This window comes from Tachypleus tridentatus, chromosome 1 (genome assembly GCF_004210375.1).
Source record: "Tachypleus tridentatus isolate NWPU-2018 chromosome 1, ASM421037v1, whole genome shotgun sequence".
In the NCBI taxonomy this organism is placed as follows: domain Eukaryota; kingdom Metazoa; phylum Arthropoda; class Merostomata; order Xiphosura; family Limulidae; genus Tachypleus; species Tachypleus tridentatus.
In genome coordinates this window covers 82,889,902-82,911,657 of record NC_134825.1, presented here as the reverse complement: position 1 = coordinate 82,911,657, position 21,756 = coordinate 82,889,902, and the positions used below count along the sequence as shown (strand labels likewise).

Sequence of the window (21,756 nt, the reverse complement as noted above, 5' to 3'; positions counted from 1 at the left end):
AAACATTAATTCTATAAGATCGAATTTTGAGACGTGATATACTGAAATAAGTAAGGTTTAATTCATAAATTGTAACTAGCTAAACGTAACACGAAAAAAGCAGCTAGACCATGATCTAATCGGCCTTGATGTTTCATACAGCCTTGACTGTATGCGTGAATAACGCTAGCATATGTTGTATCCTCAACTTTTATTTACTAAATGTTATTTACTGAGTTACGTAAACACTATTATGCATATTATATATGATGTTAATATTCATATAGCTTATTTCAGTAATAACGTACGTGAATAAGCATAATGGATAATAAGGTAATATGTCTGAAACATGTCAGTATGCATTTCTCTTAAAACACGTCAAACCCGTAATATTCAAAGCATATCTAAATACCCTTAATGTTCGTAACACATGCCAATAAGTATATTTTACAACTGATGTCAACGATAACCGTTTTTATAGTTCTTGTCAATACGACTATTGTTTATAACACGTAACAATACAAAACTGTACACGTATCTATAATACAGTATTTACAACACATATCAACGTGCATGTTTTTTGTTTAACTTGTTATTTAACCTTTGAATTCACTAAACGGTTTCGTATGAGAAGAAGTCCCTGTGTTATGTGTCTTACAGTCATCTACGTTCTCATGATGAATCACGATATTTGTTTTGTTTTTTGAATTTCGCACAAAGCTACACGAAGGCTACCTGTGCTAGCTGTCCATAATTCTGCCATAACTGTTAAATTTTTAGTTTTGAAGGTGTTGATTATGACGAAGTTTTATTTAAAAAATTATTCAAATTACACTTAGTAATGTCCATTGTTTCAGGAATACGATGATCATTGCAAAGCATAACACGCATTGACGAGTTAGAAGTACACGTAACTTTCAAACCCTTTTACCATGAGTTAAAGTTGTAGAAAGTTCAATTTTTTAATTACAGTTAAACATTTATTAAGAAAACTCGTGTAATAAAAGTCCGACTATAGCGAAAATTTTATAAGAAACCTATTGGACTGGAGGTCAAGAGTATATATGTCCCTGTGTTTGATATATTAATATGATTTGTTTATTTTGTGAGCAATACATGAATATATGTATATAATGTGTCGTTTAAGCCATTTCAATGGTTATTAGGTAATACAGGAAATTATCAATTCACCCAAAATATACTGGGTTTACATTTTAACCTTTAGAAACCTAAGAGTGCCCAGCCGGCTGACTCCTGTATAACCAATAAGAATTGCTCTCTCCTATTTAAACCTGAAATAGCTCCCCTGATGGTGGGTCGTCGGGAGGAAAATTTCAGTTTTCAAGCTTGTAACGAAATCGCGCATACAAAATAGTAATTAGCGGTCTGAAAATTGAAAAAGAAATTCACTTTTTTAACAAACTTCAGTGTATCTGACATCATATAAGGTTTGTAGTTTTTAGGCAACCCAGATTTGTCAAGAATGGTTAACTTTTATATCTGTAAAATATCAACAGGAATGTATTTATATATCTACAACTTGAATATAGACATATATAGACACTGTTATTTTTTCATAACTATGGCAAAAATAAAGCCAAGAATTGCAATACGTGGTCTGGGATTTAGGGTGCGGGTTCGAATCACTTCACCGAACATACTCGTCATTTAAGTCGTGGAGGCATTATAGTGTGACGGTCAATTTCATTTCTTGTTGGTAACGAACAGCCCAAGAACTGGAGGATGGTGATTTTGACTAGTTGCCTTCCTTCTGGTTTCTCACATCTGAATTACAGGCGGCTAGCGCAGGTAACCAATTAGTAGCTTTGCGCGGAATTCAATAGACAAACACAATACACTTACGTCACGTACTTGTTCAAATGTTACTTTATTCAAATTTTATTCGTAAGTCGTTACACATTGGGCGATACGCGTACTATAAACATGAATGACACAAAAAAACGTAAAGAACTTACTTTAGAAATTAAAGCTGAAATTATTGACGCAGTAAATCCCGGTGTTAACAAATGCTTTAACCGTACCAGGAGAATTCTGCATAACACAGTCAACTTTACGTACGATTTTAAGTCTCTAGAATCAGTTTGAAATGATTGTGAAAATGGCAGTGACATAAAGCATGGAGAAAAAGAAACAAATAGATCGAACATTGGCTTATACGGAATCAGATGAAAGTTTAGTTATATTGTTTTTACAACGAGTACATCGCGTTGTCTGAGCCTATTCTTATGGTAAAATCTAATGAATTTGTTAAGAAAATGTGGATTACAGATTTAAGGCTAATTTAGGGTATTCGAAGGATTTCAAAAACAGAATTACCCTTTAGATACCTATAACATTAGATAGTCAAAATGTCTAAACTGGAATGTCATGCATATTTTCTTATAATTTACTGTTATTTTCTACTAAATTCATATAAATAAACAAGATACTAGGCATACAGCGGTTATTAGTTGCTAATGTACGGCGGTCCTTGTGGCTTCGTTATAGCTGTGAGCGACTTGACTATATGCTTTCACTCGTTACTGAATACATTTTTATCCGATTTGGTAAGTTATATTATGAAATAATTAATAAACACAATAATTATTTTGAATACAATTATACACTACTCCTGTATATCATTTCCACTATAAACACATTCCTTTTCTGGAAATATTTCTACTGTGTAAAATTTGACATTGAAAAGTGCTTACTGTCGTATTGCAGGGTTATTCACATACTACAAAATCATGTATAGATACTTCTATCCATAATCTGTGTATCATAACAACAAATTAGAGCATTATCAACTTTAAGTTAATTTGACCCAATCATTTAATATACATAATGCTTTATTTTCACACACACTGACAAATACTTTTATACGTACAAGTTTCCATTTAGTTACACATTCTTAAGAGAAATATTTCCAATCACATGATTCATTTATTCTTTCTGTTTTTATACCAGAAGAATAAAAGGATGACGAAGACAAAACTTATCTAAAAATATTGTGGAATGCAAAAACAAATTTAGATTTGTTTAGAATTTCTGACTGAAATACCTTCTATTCTCTTTATGGAAAAAACTAATAAGATTTTAATATCAAAAATAAAATGATCGACTGAAAATTTACTTTGAGAAAGAACCAAGCTATGTGAGCAGTAAATTTCTATTTTATTAAGTTTAAATAATGACTTAAAGAAACAGTAAGTTAGAGTAACTGAGTTAGGGTTAGAATCAGCAGTAGTATACTGCGAGGAAGAAGTCACTTTCTAATGACCATCTGAAATTTCACGCCATCTAGACATGAATGACGACTTTCAATGAAATTCGAGCATCTTGTGTTTAAAATTTTGACATGCCGATTGCATAAATAACCAACAGTATAATCGTTCAACATAACTTTCGATGAGTATATTATGACTTAGTTATTGGTGAAAATGTTAGAGTAAAGAGAAATGACAAAATTTAGTTATAACTTTCATCAGTTTCTTGTAACTTAAAGCCATGAAGGTGGGGTAGGTTATTTTAAAATGAAACACAAATAAACAGATAATATGTCAAATAAAATGTAGAGTTTGGTTTTAAATTATAATTCACCAAGTTTAATATAACGGGCAAGAACAGACAAACAAAGATAGGCTTAGTTTACAAATTATATACCAAGCTGTAACTCGCATAAAAAGTATACACTCATTTTGCTATGTTATTGGTAGGGCTCCTGAAATAACGTTTTGAAAGCGGCGGTTTTAGCAAGGTAAATAGATATGATGAATAGTGTTTCATAAAATAAAAGAACCTCGACGTGCGTGTACGCAAATAAGTAGAAACTTTTTAATGACAACCGGATGTGATATCATTTTTCAAAAGGAAAAATCTGTATAAAAATCGTTTGACGTTTTAATGACACTAACGATCTGAGCGTCTAATGATAAAACTAATCTGTTTAAATAGTCTCTAGGCCACTCGAACTTTTCAGTTTTACGTTGAGACTTATCAGCCCGTTATAAACCGGTTTCACAGTTTAAGCTCTCAAAACAGATCTGTATAACAAATTTCTATTGTATACAACTTTGACTTTGCTATAGATTGTGATAAATAGTGTATAATAACTACTGCATACTTATTATTTGACAACATATGTAGTAAAAGCAAAATTAAAAAAAACAACAAACATTCTGTTCTAGAATCCCGACTGCCCAGCAACAAGTTCTTACAGCTCGTTTGACTCATCTTGTTGATGGAGACGACGGAAAATTTAACTGTTACCCTAGGACGGCCTTTTACATGAGCTGTTGCACGAAATCGGTGCCCGTTTACAGTTCCTATTGATCCTGTTTTGCATTACGGAGCTGCAGTCATTGAGCGAGTACCACGCATGCGCAAAGGACATGTAGTTCAGATCTCCGGCGAGCTGGCTTCCAGTCTGACATTTTATGGTACAACAGAACTGATGATATTTATCTGAAGTCCGGCTACGCTTTTACTGCAATTACCTTATTTGTCTTCAATAAAGAATTTCATTGGAATGGATTTGTGGTCCAGACACAGTAGCGACAATCGAAAAGAAGAAAGTTACACTAGACGATATTCAAAACTTTTTCAACAGTAGAAAGGGTAAGTGGACCCTTGATTAATTGTTTTCTTTAACGCTGTGAGAAATGTTACAGTTTTTTGTTGTTTTTTTACACAAATCTGTTTTGTTTTTCTAAATCAGCTTTATCTTACCACTCTTTATGGTCAACAAAACTGAAATGGCCTCAACGCAACTTTGCCAACAAGAAGCTTAAGTAAACATTTTCGTACAACTGTAAAAATATGTAAAAGTTTGTCGTACATTATTGTTGATTGTATTCAACATGAGAAGCACAGCAGCCATGCGGAAGTTATTACTTCAAACTTTATACTTCTGGTTCGACAAACAAACAAAAACACCGGTTGATGTTCTGCTGTTAGTTGTACTTTTATTGCTGCGTAACTTCAAAACACAATTATGGCCCTGCTGGGACTTTTGTATGTCGAAACATTGGTACTATTTTAAGCAAACATTTAATAACTGTGTTCGTATTCGGGTATTATCAGCTCCATAAATGTACATAGGCGTAATAACATGAGCTCTGCACGTCCAAATAAAAATAACGGACAAATTAGAACGTTTCTACATCTAAATACAAAACTACTGTAATTTATAGACGTATAATCTCGGGGAAATATTTACATCATAGCTTTTGTACCTTTGAATACAGGTATTATTAAAAGAACTTCTGAACGACCATGTTAACAGATTGTTCATAAAACGAAGTTTGTAGGACTGGAAGTACTTAATATTCACAATAAGACATCTGTAATTCAAAGTACAGATATTATTAACAGAACAATACGAGTACATCTTTGTGCATGTAGGTTGCAGGCAAGTCCTAGTGTGCTATCTGCTGTGTCCACTGAGAGGAATCGAACCTCTTATTTTAACGTTGTAAGTCCGTATACTTAGCGCTGTCCCATTGGGGATATACATCTAAATACAAATATTTTAATAGAATTACTTTTGTACATTACAATACAAATATTATTAACGCAAGAACATGAATACATCTGTACACATAGACACTGTTAATTGGAATTAAAATGTTTACCATAAATGGCATCATATGAGCACATTAGCTAAATAGTTAGTTATATTCACCAATAAATTTGAATACTAATTAAAAATTGAGTAAACGGGAAGCGGTACCCCTACAACGGTTGTTTTCGGCTCTTTGAAGCTAATAACGAGATTTACTGTTACCTTTCCAACGCGACAAAAATTAAAAGTGCAGAGCGTGTTTAGGAACCTCACATTTCTTACCCAAGGCCCTACGGTACGTAGCCTGACCCGCCAACTATTGACCTGCTGTCAAGATAATGACTTTTGGACATGCAAATAAAGGCTTTGTGATTTCGGTGAAGCCAAGTTAGACAAACATTACACATGCGTGTCAGGCATTAGGCGTGAGGTGGCACTGTGAGTGAATTTCACTTGAAAAAAATATTCCATGTTTTATACTGTCTATGGTAAAATAGTTCTTAGACAAAAAATTTGACAAATCTTCTACAGGCCCTCTACCGACTCTTGATGCTGATTTCCTAAACCAAATAGACCATTTTTATAGAAATCTATTAGAGCTGCATCAGGAAATTTGACAGAAACGTATTCAAATGTAACTGCTGTAATTCAAATTTCCTTGGTCATTTTTATCATGAAAGCAACATTGGTTTGATGGTGAGGATTGAAGCTTGTAACCTTTGATGAATATCAAATCATTTTTATTACCTTATCAACAATATCAGGAGATAGTCCCATGATTATTCCAAAGGGCTTTTGAATCAAAGAAATTCTTTCTTCACCACTGTTAGCAAAAATTACCCTTTAAGTCAGCCTATGTACGGCTCGGCCATGTGGGGTACATCAATGTTGAGGCTGTCTGATGTTCTAAGTAAGAGAGATAGATAGAGGGAAGCAGAACTGACCTTAATTCATTTATTATCAAAGTATGAACTTCTCTTAACTCCCAATAAACATGCAGCAGCAAGGGGCCATTGACATTCTGTCATTTAAATTAGAAGATTTCGAGCTGACACTGAAAACTGACTTCGGAAAACTTTAAACTTACACAGATGTGGTGGTCTGTTTGTTATTAACCACACTGAACTTGGTCTGGCGTTAGTACATGTGCAGAAGTATGAAGTAGAGTTTTTCAAATATAACTGCAGCTAAGGCATGTCAGCTTCCATACAACTTATTATTGCTAAAGGGAAGTGAGTGTATAAAGTAAGCGGAGAAGTCAGACTTCACCTTATAGTGGATGCCGCCTGTTTTGGCCAACTTCCCTTAAATTCTAGAAGCGACTGTAATGTTAGTGGCAGTAGTCACCAGTCTTGTTGAAGGAAACAATATAACAAGTGCTGTGTCTAGCCTTAGCAGATGCACTGAGCAGCAAGGAGGCAAACCTCTAGTAAGAACACAAATGGGGTGCTATCATCATCACTGCTTTGTTGGGTTTCCTTTAAATCTTCAAGAAAGGTGATGAATTTTGCGATGGCGTTTTAGTTTTTCTTATAAAATATAATATGCGTAGCTGTTTCTTACTTTAACTTCATCTATATAAATATTGCACATGGTGGATTGTGTACCATGTTGGTTTATGGCTTGGCTTTGGAGACTTGCTATCTTGGACACTTCTGAGTGTTTTTGCTTCTTTGAAGAATATTGTAGGTTCTATTTTTTCGAAATATTGCGTTATATTTATTGTTTAACAATTTTCCTATATAATTATCTTTTTTCTTACACTTTTATAAGGATTATAAGCCCAATTCTTTCATGTTATCTTTGGTTTCTTTACAAATTTTCTTGAACATTCTTTCTGATAGGTACTCTTTGTGGTGTTTACTTTAAACAGTTCTTTGAAGAAGAAGAAATATTGACTTTTGCTTGTTGTGATCACGTGTTGTTGTTTTTTCTTCACAAGTAGTTCTTGTCAGTTTTGACATTGCATTTTGTATATTATATTTGGAAATATTTTTGGTTGAAATGAATGTGCTATTTAAACAAGAAATAAATGTTATCATATTGATTACGCTGTCTTTTACTGTATTATATTTCTGTAATTTTTAACCCGGATTAAATAAACATTTTGAATGAACCATTTGGTTTTTCATCTGTTGTATTTATTTTGGTTTAGAGCGAGTTTTATTTATGCGAACTAACTTGTTGATTTAGAGTGTACACTCTGAACTGTAAAATCTGTTTTTATTTTATTTTATTATTTGACTTCTTACGAATTTAGATTTAATTTCGATTTGGGCTTTTTTCATTTTGTCTAAATAATCTTTTTATTGATATACGTCTTCTCCAGTGGAAAAGCGGCATGTCTACATACTTACAATGTTAGAAATCGTGTTTCGATACTCGTGGTGGGCAGAGCGCAGATAGCCCATTGTGTAGCTTTGTGCTTAACTACAAATAAATGCAAATAGACTTTATTGATTCATATGTAACGTTATTTTCCAGTAATAATTAGATTAATATTTAATCCTTCTGTTTCGTGTGTACTCGTATAACAAGTATTTTTCATATTTTATATCAGTTGCTATGAAGTTTTAGGATTTGTTAATGTCTTAACCTAGAATCATGAATTGGTGTATCATGATTGGTTGAGATCATTTTTCGTTTAGCAGCAAGAATTAATTTTAATTTAGCTCCAGAACAAACTAAAAAAAGATAGAAAGAAGGGAGCTGAACGTGTTCATATCTAAAACTATATAGTCCTATAGTTCAGATATGACCTTAGAGTTGAGTACTTTTACCGTGGTTCCAGTTTGAATTAGCTTTCATGGATATAAAGCTAAAATTCGTAACCTCTGCGTTTTCTCTTAATATAGAGTGTCACTGTTTTCTGTAGGTGTTAATAACCAACCTCGTCTTGTGAAATTAATCTCCCTATCAGAAAAGGATAAATTATCACAAAGTACACTAACTATTATGTCATGGATTCCCAAAGTTTATCAGCATAAGTCCCCCCAAGTAACCATGCCACTTGGCACAGTTTACATCCTGTCTGAGACCTCCCATCTAACGAATTTGTAGATACTGAACATTTTACCTCCTCTTGACTATTTCATGTGGCTCCCAGTTTGGAAACCACTGCTATATGTGATTGGTTAGTTATCATAGGCCGACTGTTGGACTTACCTAAAAATGCGTTATCTTGCAGTTTTATAACCCCATTATGTGAAAGCATTGTAAGTCCAAATCTTCGCTGTTGAGTTATTTGTAGTTTTTTTGGTTGTGTTGAACATTCTTTGTGTAAGCACTCTCTGTGGTGTTTCCTTTAGACAGTTGTCTGAAGATAAATAAGTATTGAATTTTGTATGTTATATGATCATGTACATAATTTTGTTTGTTATATGATCATATACATAAGTTTGTTTGTTATATGATCATATACATAAGTTTGTTTGTTATATGATCATATACATAAGTTTGTTTGTTACATGATCATATACATAAGTTTGTTTTTACAAGTAAATTTTTGCTAGTTTCATCAATTAACTCTTTCGGAATTCCTGTCTTACAGAGTCTATTCATTAGTGTTAAATATTTAATAGCGACAAATACTACAACTGTAAGAGAATATGAAACTTTAATACAGATATCGTTCACAATATGAAATCTATAAATATAAATACAAATAAAGCTTATGGTAGGAATAATGCTGTCTACTTAGACTAAACACTAATACTTTTAACAGCATATTAACTGTAAACTTTTAAATTTATAGTCAAACTTTTATATACCTAATTATAGGTAATAGTGAAACAGAACACTCTGATTTTTCCGTTCGCTGATGCTAATGTGTCTAAATTTTAAGTTAACTATTAATTTGTTTCCTGCCCACTAAAGACAATACAGAATTCTGAAAAGAATAGTTACAGTTCAAATATTTTGTTGGTTTTTCTTTTGTGTGTTTGTGCAACTAGCTATTTCTAGTTCCAGGAACTGAGAACTTTTAGACAGTATACTCACGAGACCTTTTGTTGAACTTCGCATATTTTTTCAAAGAATTACAGCTGGATAAGTTAACAACAAACGTAAGCCTAGCTCAGTCAGAGCAATGCATAATGTAAACTTGATAAACATGTTTGTGATTTGTTAATAATCGATTTATTCTGGGAATGGGTATTTATTTTCTTATTTTATAAATCGATTTTAATCTTCCAAAGAAAGTGTAAATTAAAGTTAACCTGGACTTGGAAAAAATGGTAATACTTGTTGCCGTCTTCTTTCGTTCATTTTTAATCGCTGAAAATCGATGAGAAAAAAAATATTGAAACTGTTTGTGATTTTTCTTATTTATTTTGTGTCACAGTTTTGATTCATTTTTCCATAAACTATAACTTCGAACTATTATCATACAGTAATAATTACTCCTGTAAAACCTTTTTTAATATTGTAATACTGATTTTTATCTAAGCATAAGTTTTATTACATTATTACATCTATGGTTAGTTTTCATTGCATATTAACAATGACCTTAACCCTATAATCCATTAGACTGAAAAGTGTAGTATAACTCGGTAACCTGTTAGCCACCAAGTTGTTGTTTAATGAGCTTTAACCTGCACTTTGCACCATTTTACTTACTGTTACATTTTTAACCTTCTATTTTAACCACAATTCAGGTGTTGTGTTGATAAAAGAATCAATGTATTTTTATAACACTTATTTTTATACTTCACTTTCGCTATATTCTATTTTACATTCTATATTTAACTTCTTGAATAGTTTCAGAGAATCTATTGACATTCTAAACAGTTTCTAAATACTCTAATGATCGATGCCAAACAAACGGAATGGCGATTGTCAGTTTACAATAACACAGTCAGTTGACGTTAATTATAGATTTTTGTGGAAAAATTAGAACTTTTGTTTATTTATAAAGGTTTCTTACATATAATTTTAGTTATATTTCTGCATACAATGAAGGATGTTCTGATATATCTAATATTCAAACAGTATAGTTTTTGTATTCTTTCTTTCTTTACATTATTATTTTTTTATTATTGCAAAAACCCGGCTGTAAGAATACTCGTGATTATGTCAAAATTAATCAAGCTTAACAAAGGCAACGAAGGCAACAAAGGCAGTAGTTTATGGCTTGAAATATTTTAAGAATTACTGAAAAATGCATTTGAAGATTCAATCGTAATAACTCGGCCTATTTTCAATATTGCAATGGCAAATTAGTATTTATACTCATTTCGATAAGTCTCCATGTAAATATTGTGTTGCTGTCAAAGCGGTTCACAGAAATATTTTATTCAACATTAATTTGGTTGCGCATGTTTGAAGGGAGTATTAAAAACTGATGTTATCTTCATGTACCACAATCTACAAGTGTAACAGACAAACAAAGAAGTACTGGACACTAAATATCTACAGAAATATTGAATATAAGTTTAAAGAGAGATTATAATTTCATGCAATGAAAAAAAATGTTTTCTTCAGCTTATATGTGTGTATATATGTAGTAAATAATCATTATCACTATCGTCACCGCAAGACAATTAAGGGACGATAGAGCCATGTCTATAAAGCAAACAAATATACTGTTTCATTCTGATAAAGACTCCACTATATTTGGTTAATATGTACGTTAATATGCTATGATAATGACATTTCTATGGTCAAAATATAATATTCTTATCAGATTTCTAGTTTCAAGAAACACTGAAAGATATGGATTACAAACTATTTTGCGACAAGAAGCATTTATGCCTTTCTCTGAAAGGTATTTTTACTAACATGCTTATGTTTAACCTATATATACGTATGTTCTTATATTAACTAGACAGAAATTTGTTGCCAAGTCCTTTAAATGTACCTCTCAGAGATATCGTAGAACCAGAAACGTACTGTGTACACGATAATAGCACTCATAATTGCATGTACAAAATAAACAGTTAATAAGAGAATATTCACTTCCTCATTACCATCGAAAGTTATGGATTTGTTCATAATGATTTGAAGCGAAAATAAAAAGCTCAAATTAGAATTACATGTTTTATCACAGAAAATTGAGGAATATAGAATAAAAATACATGGCTGTTTAAAATAAGTTATTATATTATCAGAAATGCCAACTATTTCAAATGACTGAGCGCAATGATTGTAGACAGAGCCCTTTATCATTTGCGGCTACTAGGCCTGACCAATTTCTCTAAGCTGTTTATTATTATATTATTATTACAGCTATTATTATTTATTACTGCTATAGATTGCTCATTTATGACTGTGTTTTGTGTATTTAATAAATAAATTTAAAGAATTCTTTTGAAATTATGCCTTTTATTTAGCTCAGAGTAACAAACATACCGGTAAAACAACATTGAACATGCACAAACGGTAAGCAGAAAAAGCCTTTGTGTAAGGACTAGTTTATATCATGTTTATGACACTTATTGTAATAGTTTTGCAGCTGTTGCAGTATTTGCTTTCACGAGAATGTCTCTGGATGGTTGGGAATTATAACAACGTTATCCATTTGACTGCATACACATCTTGTGTGTTACAATAATGCTCAAAACTGAGGTGCTCAAGTTTAGTCTGAACTTTGCTTTTGTTTTTAGTCACTAAACTAAATATCCTTTCACTGTCAGCATTAGAATATAAGATTGTAAGAATTCCAAGCATAACCGTACACAGAATGTCATACTTCTGGTTGCCACTTCCATCCTTAACTGTAGACAGCTAAACCCAAAACTTGTCAACATTCAACTGAAGGACATTTCTGAGAAAGTATCAATTTGATAGTTCAAATATTGCCCTTCCAACTTGTCAATAGTGTCGTGCTTATGTGTACTGACAAGGACAAGGATACCTGTCTGTGAAGAAGTGTAGAGAAGAGAAATCTTTGCTGACTTTCAGTTTTGGATCAGCAACCTCTGTGTGAATTAAAAGTTCATCATTTAGACGGAAATGTTTCATCATGTAATTTATAGCTGCAATATACTATTTCTTGACACTGGTGTAGAAGCTGATCAGGTCCACGTCCTTTTCATATTTAACAATGTATTCCTTGGCAGCATTTTCAATAGAAACTGCCTCATCAGATTTGTGTAAGAATTCATTGTTGTAGTCAAGTTCAGTGATGTTGCCTTCAAGATATTCTGGCTTGATGTATCTGACAAGTATATTTTTAACTTGTGTAATCAGAGTTCTATGTATAATGTGTATGTAAGGTTCTTATCTTTGCAATATCAAATTGGCTTGCTCAAATAGAGGAATAGCAGACTGAAGAAAAAGACAAAATAACAAGTTCATTTTGTTGTTCAAGAAAACTGTTAACATATCTAACTTGCTCTGTGCATAACTTTTCTTGGTTACTTCCTTGCTAGCTTTTGTTTTCTTCTCTTTTTTTCATTGATTGTCTCTTCTTTAGTTCAGACTGCCTAAACATATATTGAGTTATATCAAATGTTTCTTTGTCTGCTTTTGGAGACTGTTGTCTTGTGTCCCTGTGTGGCTGAGAAGATGTTTTGACTGTGTCCCAATGTGGCTGGGAGGGTGTCTTGACTATGTCCCTGTGTGGCTGAGAGGATATCCTGACTGTTAAAGTCTTAATGCCTGACTGAGCTGCACGTTTAGATCCTTTTGAATCTAGTTTTTCCTTTTCACAGTGAAAATACTTCTTCAATGGCTTACACATGTCCAATATTCTGTTGAGGCACACCCCAGTGATAGCCATCTTGTATTAACAAGTTGTAGAATTTTTCTTGTTTCTTTGTCATATAATCCTTGAAACTCTTTGAAATGTTGTTTTCTGCTAGCACTTTTGTCCAGAAAATAGTAGATATCTATCAATTTATCAGAAACTGGGCAGGGCAGTTCTCTAGAAGCTTTCTGGGCAGCAATATTCATGAGGTGACAGGCACAGCCCATGAAGTAAATGCTAGGCTGTCGTCTTGAGATGTGTCCCATCATACCTTTACCTATACCAGACATAACTGAGGCATTGTCTGAAGAAAAACTAAAACAGTTTTCCCATGGAATTTTCCTCTTTGTCAGTTCGTGGTCCAAAAGCTTGAAACTATTCTCTCCCGTTGAAGCTTCTTTCCATTCCACCATTGTAAAAAGAGAACAAACAATTTTTCCAAGCAAAGGGTCAAAATATCATGCAACCACTGAATACAGTTTTGAGTCAACTATATCTGTGGATCCATCTGTGGATCCATCTGTGGCTAAACTATAAACACTGTTACTAAGTATGTTTGAAATCATTTTGTCATCTTCACAACCCAACATTTGTACAATGGCTGTAGTTTTGGTTCAAGCAAAGCCATATTTTTTCGCTATATCAGTCTGGAAACATTTTTCTGAATAGATGTTCTGCATGATCGGCTACGGCTAGAGGTAAATTATGAGCAATGATGATTTGCGTGAACATATTTTCTGCATTTATAGTTTCGTATTCTGAATTCTTACTCATAAATGTCATTATCTGCATCGTTTTTGTCTTCGCTTAAGCCTTTTGTTGGTGAGATGCCAATTTTGTATGCCTGGAACTATCGTTTATCCCGCCATGCGTCACAGAAAAATCGATGTGACAAACTGTACAAAACGCATGACTGTCACTGACTTTTGATGTAATGACCGGATATTTTGCACTATACTCTTTCCTAAATTTTTGATTCACAGTTTTACTCCTTTTAGATTTCCCAGAAAAAAGACAATCTGGTGAACAAGGTCTCTTTCATTGGTGTCTCTATGCTGCTTAGAAAACGAGAAATACCCATCTACGCGAGCGCTGATTGGCTGACAAGCACTGATGATGTAACTGTAGATTCCCACACGTACCCAGTATGAAGAAGCACCGCACTCAAACTATTGGTAGACGTCGGAGATACAAATATTTTTTATTATTTCAAGCACAAACATGATTATCGCAAGTAGCCATTTGGACTATGTCTTTTATTTATTATCAAAATTTATTTGTATCTCACTAGAAATTTTCTTTTCACCTCTTTCAAGCCCTGGGGGAACAATTTATCACTCTATTGTATAGGCCTATATAATATATAATAATTTGGACCTATATAATATATAATAATAATGTATACACCAAAATCGTAATGATTACGCTCAAATCGTAATGGTTGGCATCTCTGTATTATAAACCTATTATAAAACATTAATTCACATATTGACACATCATAAGTGTTATGAAAATGGAGTACCGTGGCCTGGTACGCTTGACCTGCAGTTAAAAGTTTGCGTGTTCAAGGCTTGCCCACCACATGATGGTCTTTCAGCAAGACACCACACTTGTTTCGGTCCAAGCTGTATAACGATTATAAGAAAATAAAATAAAATACTGCTTTTGGTTGGTAGTAGATTGAGGTGCGACCTGGTCTTACAGCGGCCATGAGACAGATTATGCAGTCTGTTACATAAACAAAGGGGCAAATTGGCATTAAAAGACTGATCTGGACAATCTCACATGTTGAACACTGGCTAAACAATTAAAATTTAAAATCTGTTTCTTAGAATGTATCAAATACACCGGCCCACTGAACTATCGCCCGCTGTCCAGGTGGGTATACTGCTCTTGTATATATACGATATAAGTTTCAGTATTAAATGAAGCATACAAGCCAAATGTGAAATAAAAGACTTGTTTGATGTTTTGAATTATTATGTATGTATGTATATTTTCCTAAGAAAATGTTAATAATGTTATTAAATATTAAAACTACACTAGCATATTTCAAAAGCATAAAGTCTCTATTCTTGTAGTATGGAATTATTTATTTTAAATAACAAGCTTTATCTAGCCTATGACTGAAGATGTTTCAGGTATTTTCCGTGTTTAAACTACTTAACTTTAAGTGTCTTCCTATAATATATGTTTGCCTCAGAGGGCGACATAGCTTAAACATGCAAACAAATAGAAGATCTTACATTAACAAATTAACAAATATCAAAAAATAAGATGTTATCTCAATTAATAATGGCAATTTTCTCTATTTGTTTTACTCCTCAGATAATTTCCTAAAAAAATCTGTAAAAGTAAAAAGTGACAAAGAAACAACGTTTTTATGAAATGTTCATGAGGACAGACAATGGAAAGACAGCAGTCAATGATATCATGCTTTGATATAAGCTCTCTTTATCGTAAGATCAGAGCAAACAAGAAAAAACGTACAAAGATATTGCAAAAGAAACAATAATAATATTTCACAAAATTTTGGAAATGCAATTTTAACTATGATTTATTTTTCAGCTAAATATATACTATCATTTCAGAAGAGTATTTATTAGCATATATTTGTTTGTTTTTTGTTTGTTTTGGAATTTCGCACAAAGCTACTCGAGGGCTATCTGTGCTAGCCGTCCCTAATTTAGCAGTGTAAGACTAGAGGGAAGGCAGCTAGTCATCACCACCCACCGCCAACTCTTGGGCTACTCTTTTACCAACGAATAATGGGATTGACCGTCACATTATAACGCCCCCACGGCTGAAAGGGCGAGCATGTTTGGCGCGACCAGGATGCGAACCCGCGACCCTCAGGTTACGAGTCGCACGCCTTAACACGCTTGGCCATGCCGTGCCTATTAGCATATAAACAAAAGATTACGCATACTCAATTTCAGTCATATTTCTATGTTAATCATGGTAACTGGTTTTAGTTGTTTATCTTGATGTACCAGCTGGTACCCCTTCTGCACAACAGACAGTATCCTGTGGGCGCTACTTTCATCAGTGAGGTGCTACAATAAAGTCGTATGTAGAATAGAACTGAATGAAATGAACAAAATGAAGAAAACAGCTCTTAACTGATACAGTTTTTAATATTAAAAAGTGAATTTATAACAATGCTATGCTTCGTTTCAATTGTACATTTTTTTCATAATAAGAAGGATTTTTAAGAATTTTCAGCCAAGAAGAGATTGAAAGATAATTATAGTAAGCAGTTCAATACGTAGAACAATGCGATTATCTTTTTGCCAGTACTTACAGTCATAATGATCTTTTTCAATACAGAACTATATCATCTGGCCAGATGTTATCAAAATGTAATGTTTATTATTATATCTCTTTAGTTTAGGTAAAACTAATACTTAATGAGCATTTGCACAGCTTGTTTACCCTAAATTAGGACATCACATGTATTTTCGTAATACTGCTTCACATTATTCTGTTCCTCTATGGGCCTAAGAAAGTGTTTTGCTTTTCCATCGCTTGGACAAACTATGGTGTTCAAACAAACTGCACAAATAATTTAATTTCTTAGCTCTATATATTCCACGTACATAATGCTATGTCAAAATATGCCGCATTCAAACTCCTCTTGGCTATATTGCAGTCTAGATTCTTGGAACAATCTGGCAAAGACACCAGGATTCTATACGTCCGAATGTCACATTTTTCTCCTTCACGCAAAAGTTCTGGTCAAACAGTAAATTGTGTTTCAAATAGGTATGTCGAAAAAAATTATGGGTTTGTCAGTTTTGAAAAAATCATCCCCATGATGGGGCATACATATTGGTAAACTGATATTTTCGTGCTCTAGATTTCTTTGACGTTTCAGCTGTTTTTTCCATTTGCTTTCGGAAAACTTTATTAGTGCTACTTTATTTTTTGCAAGTTTCTAAGTTTTTCTTTCATTTATCTTTATTCTGTAAGGGTTCCTTCCATTTTTTTTTCGGTGCAACTTTCCTCTCATATTGGTACAACCATTCTTTTAGGGTTTTTTAATTTTCTTTTGAAAAATTCCAAGCCTATAAAATTTTCTTCGTTGGAAAATATACGTTTTTGCTGTTCTCCTCTTTAACTCTGTTTTCAAGTAAGTACCACTTTTAACGTTTTCAGGAAGTATCAGTTCACTCTACAGTGTGAAAAGTCGTGTAATTTTTCAGAGATAGGGAATGCTTCCAATAAACTACATATTCGTCTAATTACTTGGAAATATAGATTTTCGTTTATGGCATTATAAGGTGAATAATTAGGCGAGTTTGGCGTAATATGACATCAAGTTTGTATTCTTTTGTAAGGAGGGCCTTATTTCACATAATCAGATCGGTTATGTGCAAATGGAAATTTAATTATTCTTTTTGTGTCTACAAAGGATTTAAACTTAGGCTGGATACAAGAAATATGGAAAGAGATCATGAACATGTCAATATATCTTAGTGTGTACGAAATATGGGACAGCATTGTTAAGTTCATACACACTGAGGGACACCTTGCAGAACAAACCATAGTCTTTTCTCGTGTTTCTAGACTTCTAGAAATAAGGTATTAGGGTAGTGAAGAGATGATTATAGTACATCATAACGCTGGTTTGGCGCCAACTGACCTAGCTGACCAATTTTAGTTTGGACTCATTCTCTGGTAAATTATTTTTTGGGTATCTAGAATAACTTTTAAAAGAGTTCTACTATGGCGCCAAAACATTAAGAGCAAGCCATAACATTATTTTTCGATTCAAATGTAAAGTTTTGTTAAAATGATGCAATTTGAAAATTTCCACTTTGGTCCAGGCTTTCATATCTTATTCTTTGGATAGAAGAATTTAATTTTAAAATGTCGTATTTTAGCTACAACATCTTAAGAGTGCACCATAATGCAAGTTTTACATTTAACTTTTTTATTTTTAAAATGACATTAATTGGCCAAATAAATTAATGTTAATTTATGTGCAGAGAAATAATTCGGACGTGTTACTAAGCTGTCAGCGTCATTTTTAACAGTAACCAGTTACTGATTTGACATTCGAATGCCGAATCATAAACTAGTAAACAACTTTATCGAGTTTTTTTTAAAATGACGTATAAGCCATAAAAAAACACTTGTGTTAGGAAACTAGACCAGTCTTCAATTACTAAGTGTTCAGTCAAGTATCACTTGATAAGTAATTAGTATTTAATACAACACTAAGCAACAAATAACAAACAATTATTATTTTCTAATTAATAAATGCTACGTATAAACAATCAACTAATTCTGAGTTTTAAAAAAACGCTACTATGTGTTAAATGAATCATGGTTATGCAACTAATAGTTGCTGCAGCCAGCCACTACTAAGTGATCGAACAACCTCTACTGAGTGTTAAAGTAACCACTTCTGAAGAGTTTCTATATTTTTGACATGAAACAGAGCTTCAGAAAACAGCCAGAAAGTAGAAGAAGACAATTAAAAATGCACATAGAACATGTCTACAAACAAATAAATAAAGTTAACTTTCATTTTTATTTATTGTCTTCCTTCAAGCAGTATAACATTAGTAAACGAAAAAACTGATATTTAGGAGGAAATGTTAGTTAGATTAAGTCGTATATTTCACACACACGTAAACCTTGGCGCCTTTCTCTTGACATGACATGGGCGGACTTCAGTAACAGCAAGATTTTCATTGAAGAACGGGTTTCATGTTTCACTGTGAGCGTGTAGTAACGTGAAGATATTAATTCACGTGACAGAGCTTATAATATGCAGTATTTCTCGTGTCGTGGTGAACTAGTGATTGGTAGTCTGAATGTCTAAAAACAATAATAGTTTCTTATTGAATCTTCAAACAACGAAAAAAAAATTCTTTTAAGTATGATAAGAAACTCAAATTTAACAGGAATCTTCCTGAGTGTTCTTTACTACTAACGTATTGAAGATATTTGATAGCTTTCAAACGTGATTCATACGACTCACGGATTTTTAACACAGTCTCGCCTTCTGTTATTAAAATGTGAACTTTATGTAAATTCTGCTGCCACAAAAGCACTATAAATATTACAAATGTAAGAAGGAAGTGTGCAAACAGTTTAACTCTTCTAAGCTCATTTTAACAGATCTGTTATATATAAGTTATGAATGCATGTTTAAATAAAATATAATTATCCATATATCACCAGTTTCTTTCAAAAATTAATTGAAACTATTTACAAGAGAGAGACTGAATTTCATATTTTGTCATATTACTAAAACCAAACCGAGTAAAACCTTTCCTTGACAAACTTAAGTTCACATCCATATATTTGTCACAACATGAAGTACAAGACTGAATTACACGTTTCTTTATCAGAATGATGAAGAAAAACAACAAAAAACACACCGAATAACATTTCTGTTGATCTGATTATTGTTTGTTTGTTTGTTTTTATAATTTTACACAATGCTACATGAGGACTATCTGCGCTAGTCGTTCCTAATTTAATCGTGCAAGACTAGAAGGAAGACCGCTAGTCATTATCAGCCATTTACAACTTTTGGGCTACTTTTTTATCATCTAACAAAGGGATTGATTGTTAAAGTATAACGCCCCACGGCTGAAAGAGACAGAGTCAAGGGAATAGGGTGAATTACTTTTCCTTCCTTGCTCCAGATTTTAAGAAATAACTGAATTACATCTCTTTTCGTCAAGTTAGAAAAATCAAACTGAATTAACTTTCTTTTTATTAAGTTGTGGAACAAAATGAATAAGACCTCTTTTTCTCAAGTCACATTGAAAGGAATGAGTTAGAGTTTGCTTCAGCGTAATATAAGAAAGAAACTAGATTTTAAAATGTTCATCAGGCTGCAAGAAATGTATTCAGTTATACAGCTCAACACTTGGCAACAAGGAACAGACGAATTACATGAATTTTCATCAGGTCGCAAAAAATAGACTAGATTACATTTACTTGTGCAAGGTCGCGGGGAACGGACCTAAGTACACAAGTGGTGATTGAAAGAGAGCTCTCTTCACCAAGTCTTAAGAAAAAGATTGAAGTTCTTATCCTTTTCATCAAGTTCCCAGGAGGAATTTGAATTATATTTTCCATTACTCTTTTCTCTTATCAGATTAAAGTAAAGTATGTGTCTCTTTGATAAGTTATCTGAGGCAAATAGAATAACATTTTTACTTGGCAAGTTACAAGGACGAGGTAAATAGCATTATTTTATTTTGCAATAAGCAGACTGAATTCTGCTTTATAGCGTATAATAAAGGAAAATATTACATTACAATTCTACCTAGAAAGCTACAATCATCAGATCTGATTCCATTATTTTTCTCAGGATGCAAGGTTCAGACCAAATCGCGACTCTCTTTAACCAGGAAGCTAGCGAAGATGAGATATTTGTCTAGATGATACAGCCAAGCTTGAAAGGGGCCCAGTCTCTACTTGAATTGGTTGAAATGACTTATACGTTTTTGCCAGACAACATGTAATTTCATTCTGTTGTTTCGGTGCAAGTGGTTTGCTCACTTAAGCCGTCATAGACGTTTCAATTCGTTTATGTATTGTCTGTGAATGATGTCTGCCTGTGCGGTGGAACAGTTTGACTTGGCTTCCTTAATTAAATACGTAGCCATATTTCATAAGATACAATTATTATATAATACGACTACTTATCAGACTACGGTTGAAAGAAAATATTTATAGACGTAGTTATTACATATACAAAATTAGGTTAAAGAAAAGTTACCTTTTGAAGAAACTGCCAAGTCCACATAATCATCACATTACTTGATGTATTCACACAACTACAAAGTAAATCGAAGTTCCAATATTTTTTTGTTCATATGAAGTGAAAACGTTTCATCAGTTTTCTAAAAACAAAACTAACTTTCTCTGCGATTAAATTAATATGAACTGAGAAACTGTTTGAGTTTTTTGATAAACGTTCAGGATGGTTCAGCAAAAAGCTCACGAGCTTACAACACTAAAATCCAGGATTTGATTCCCCACGGTGTACAGGGCACAAACACTCCATTGTACAGCTTTGCGCTAACATAATAAATGTTTGATAAACAGATTCTCAGTTGTTACGTGTACATTTCTGTCTACGATTTAATGCTCGTTTTAGTTGTTTTACAGGTCGTTAAAACCGAGTGCAATGGCAAGGAAAAGTGTGAACTTACATTTAGTTCTGTGTAAAATATCTGTCATTACTTATAGTTAGAATGTGGCTGCAAGTTCTCATGTAAACAGTTGACGCGTACGTGTAACTCCTTCCTTTTTATTACCTTTTAACTTTGCTTGAACCACACCTTTTATGGTAATTTGGCTTAAATCTTGGCCACAAAGTTAAACTTTTCACAGAGATAAAGTTCAAGTTTTACAGTTGTATGCCAGTGAAACGATTCTATAAAACTAGCAAGCAACTAATCTACGAGAATGGTTTTTATAATATTTTGATACAAAAAATACCTTTTCAAAATGACAAAAATAATTTTTTGAAAAAAAATAATTATTACGT

The 21,756-nt window shown here is 32.9% G+C and overlaps 1 protein-coding gene across 6 annotated transcripts in view; it reads left to right on the top strand.

Moving 5' to 3' along the window:
- The first annotated feature begins 11 nt into the window (after positions 1-11).
- Positions 12-21,756, top strand: part of LOC143253775 (putative G-protein coupled receptor No9) — a 106,564-nt gene continuing 84,819 nt past the window's right edge. For 4 of the 6 annotated variants that reach the window (XM_076508156.1, XM_076508130.1, XM_076508138.1 and 1 more), the window contains exon 1: positions 850-4,599. The gene's annotated coding sequence lies outside the window, so the exon portion shown is untranslated. Of the gene's footprint in view, positions 4,600-14,230; positions 15,291-21,756 lie in introns of those variants that run through there. The other 2 variants (XR_013029849.1, XM_076508174.1) reach the window with 2 other exon arrangements.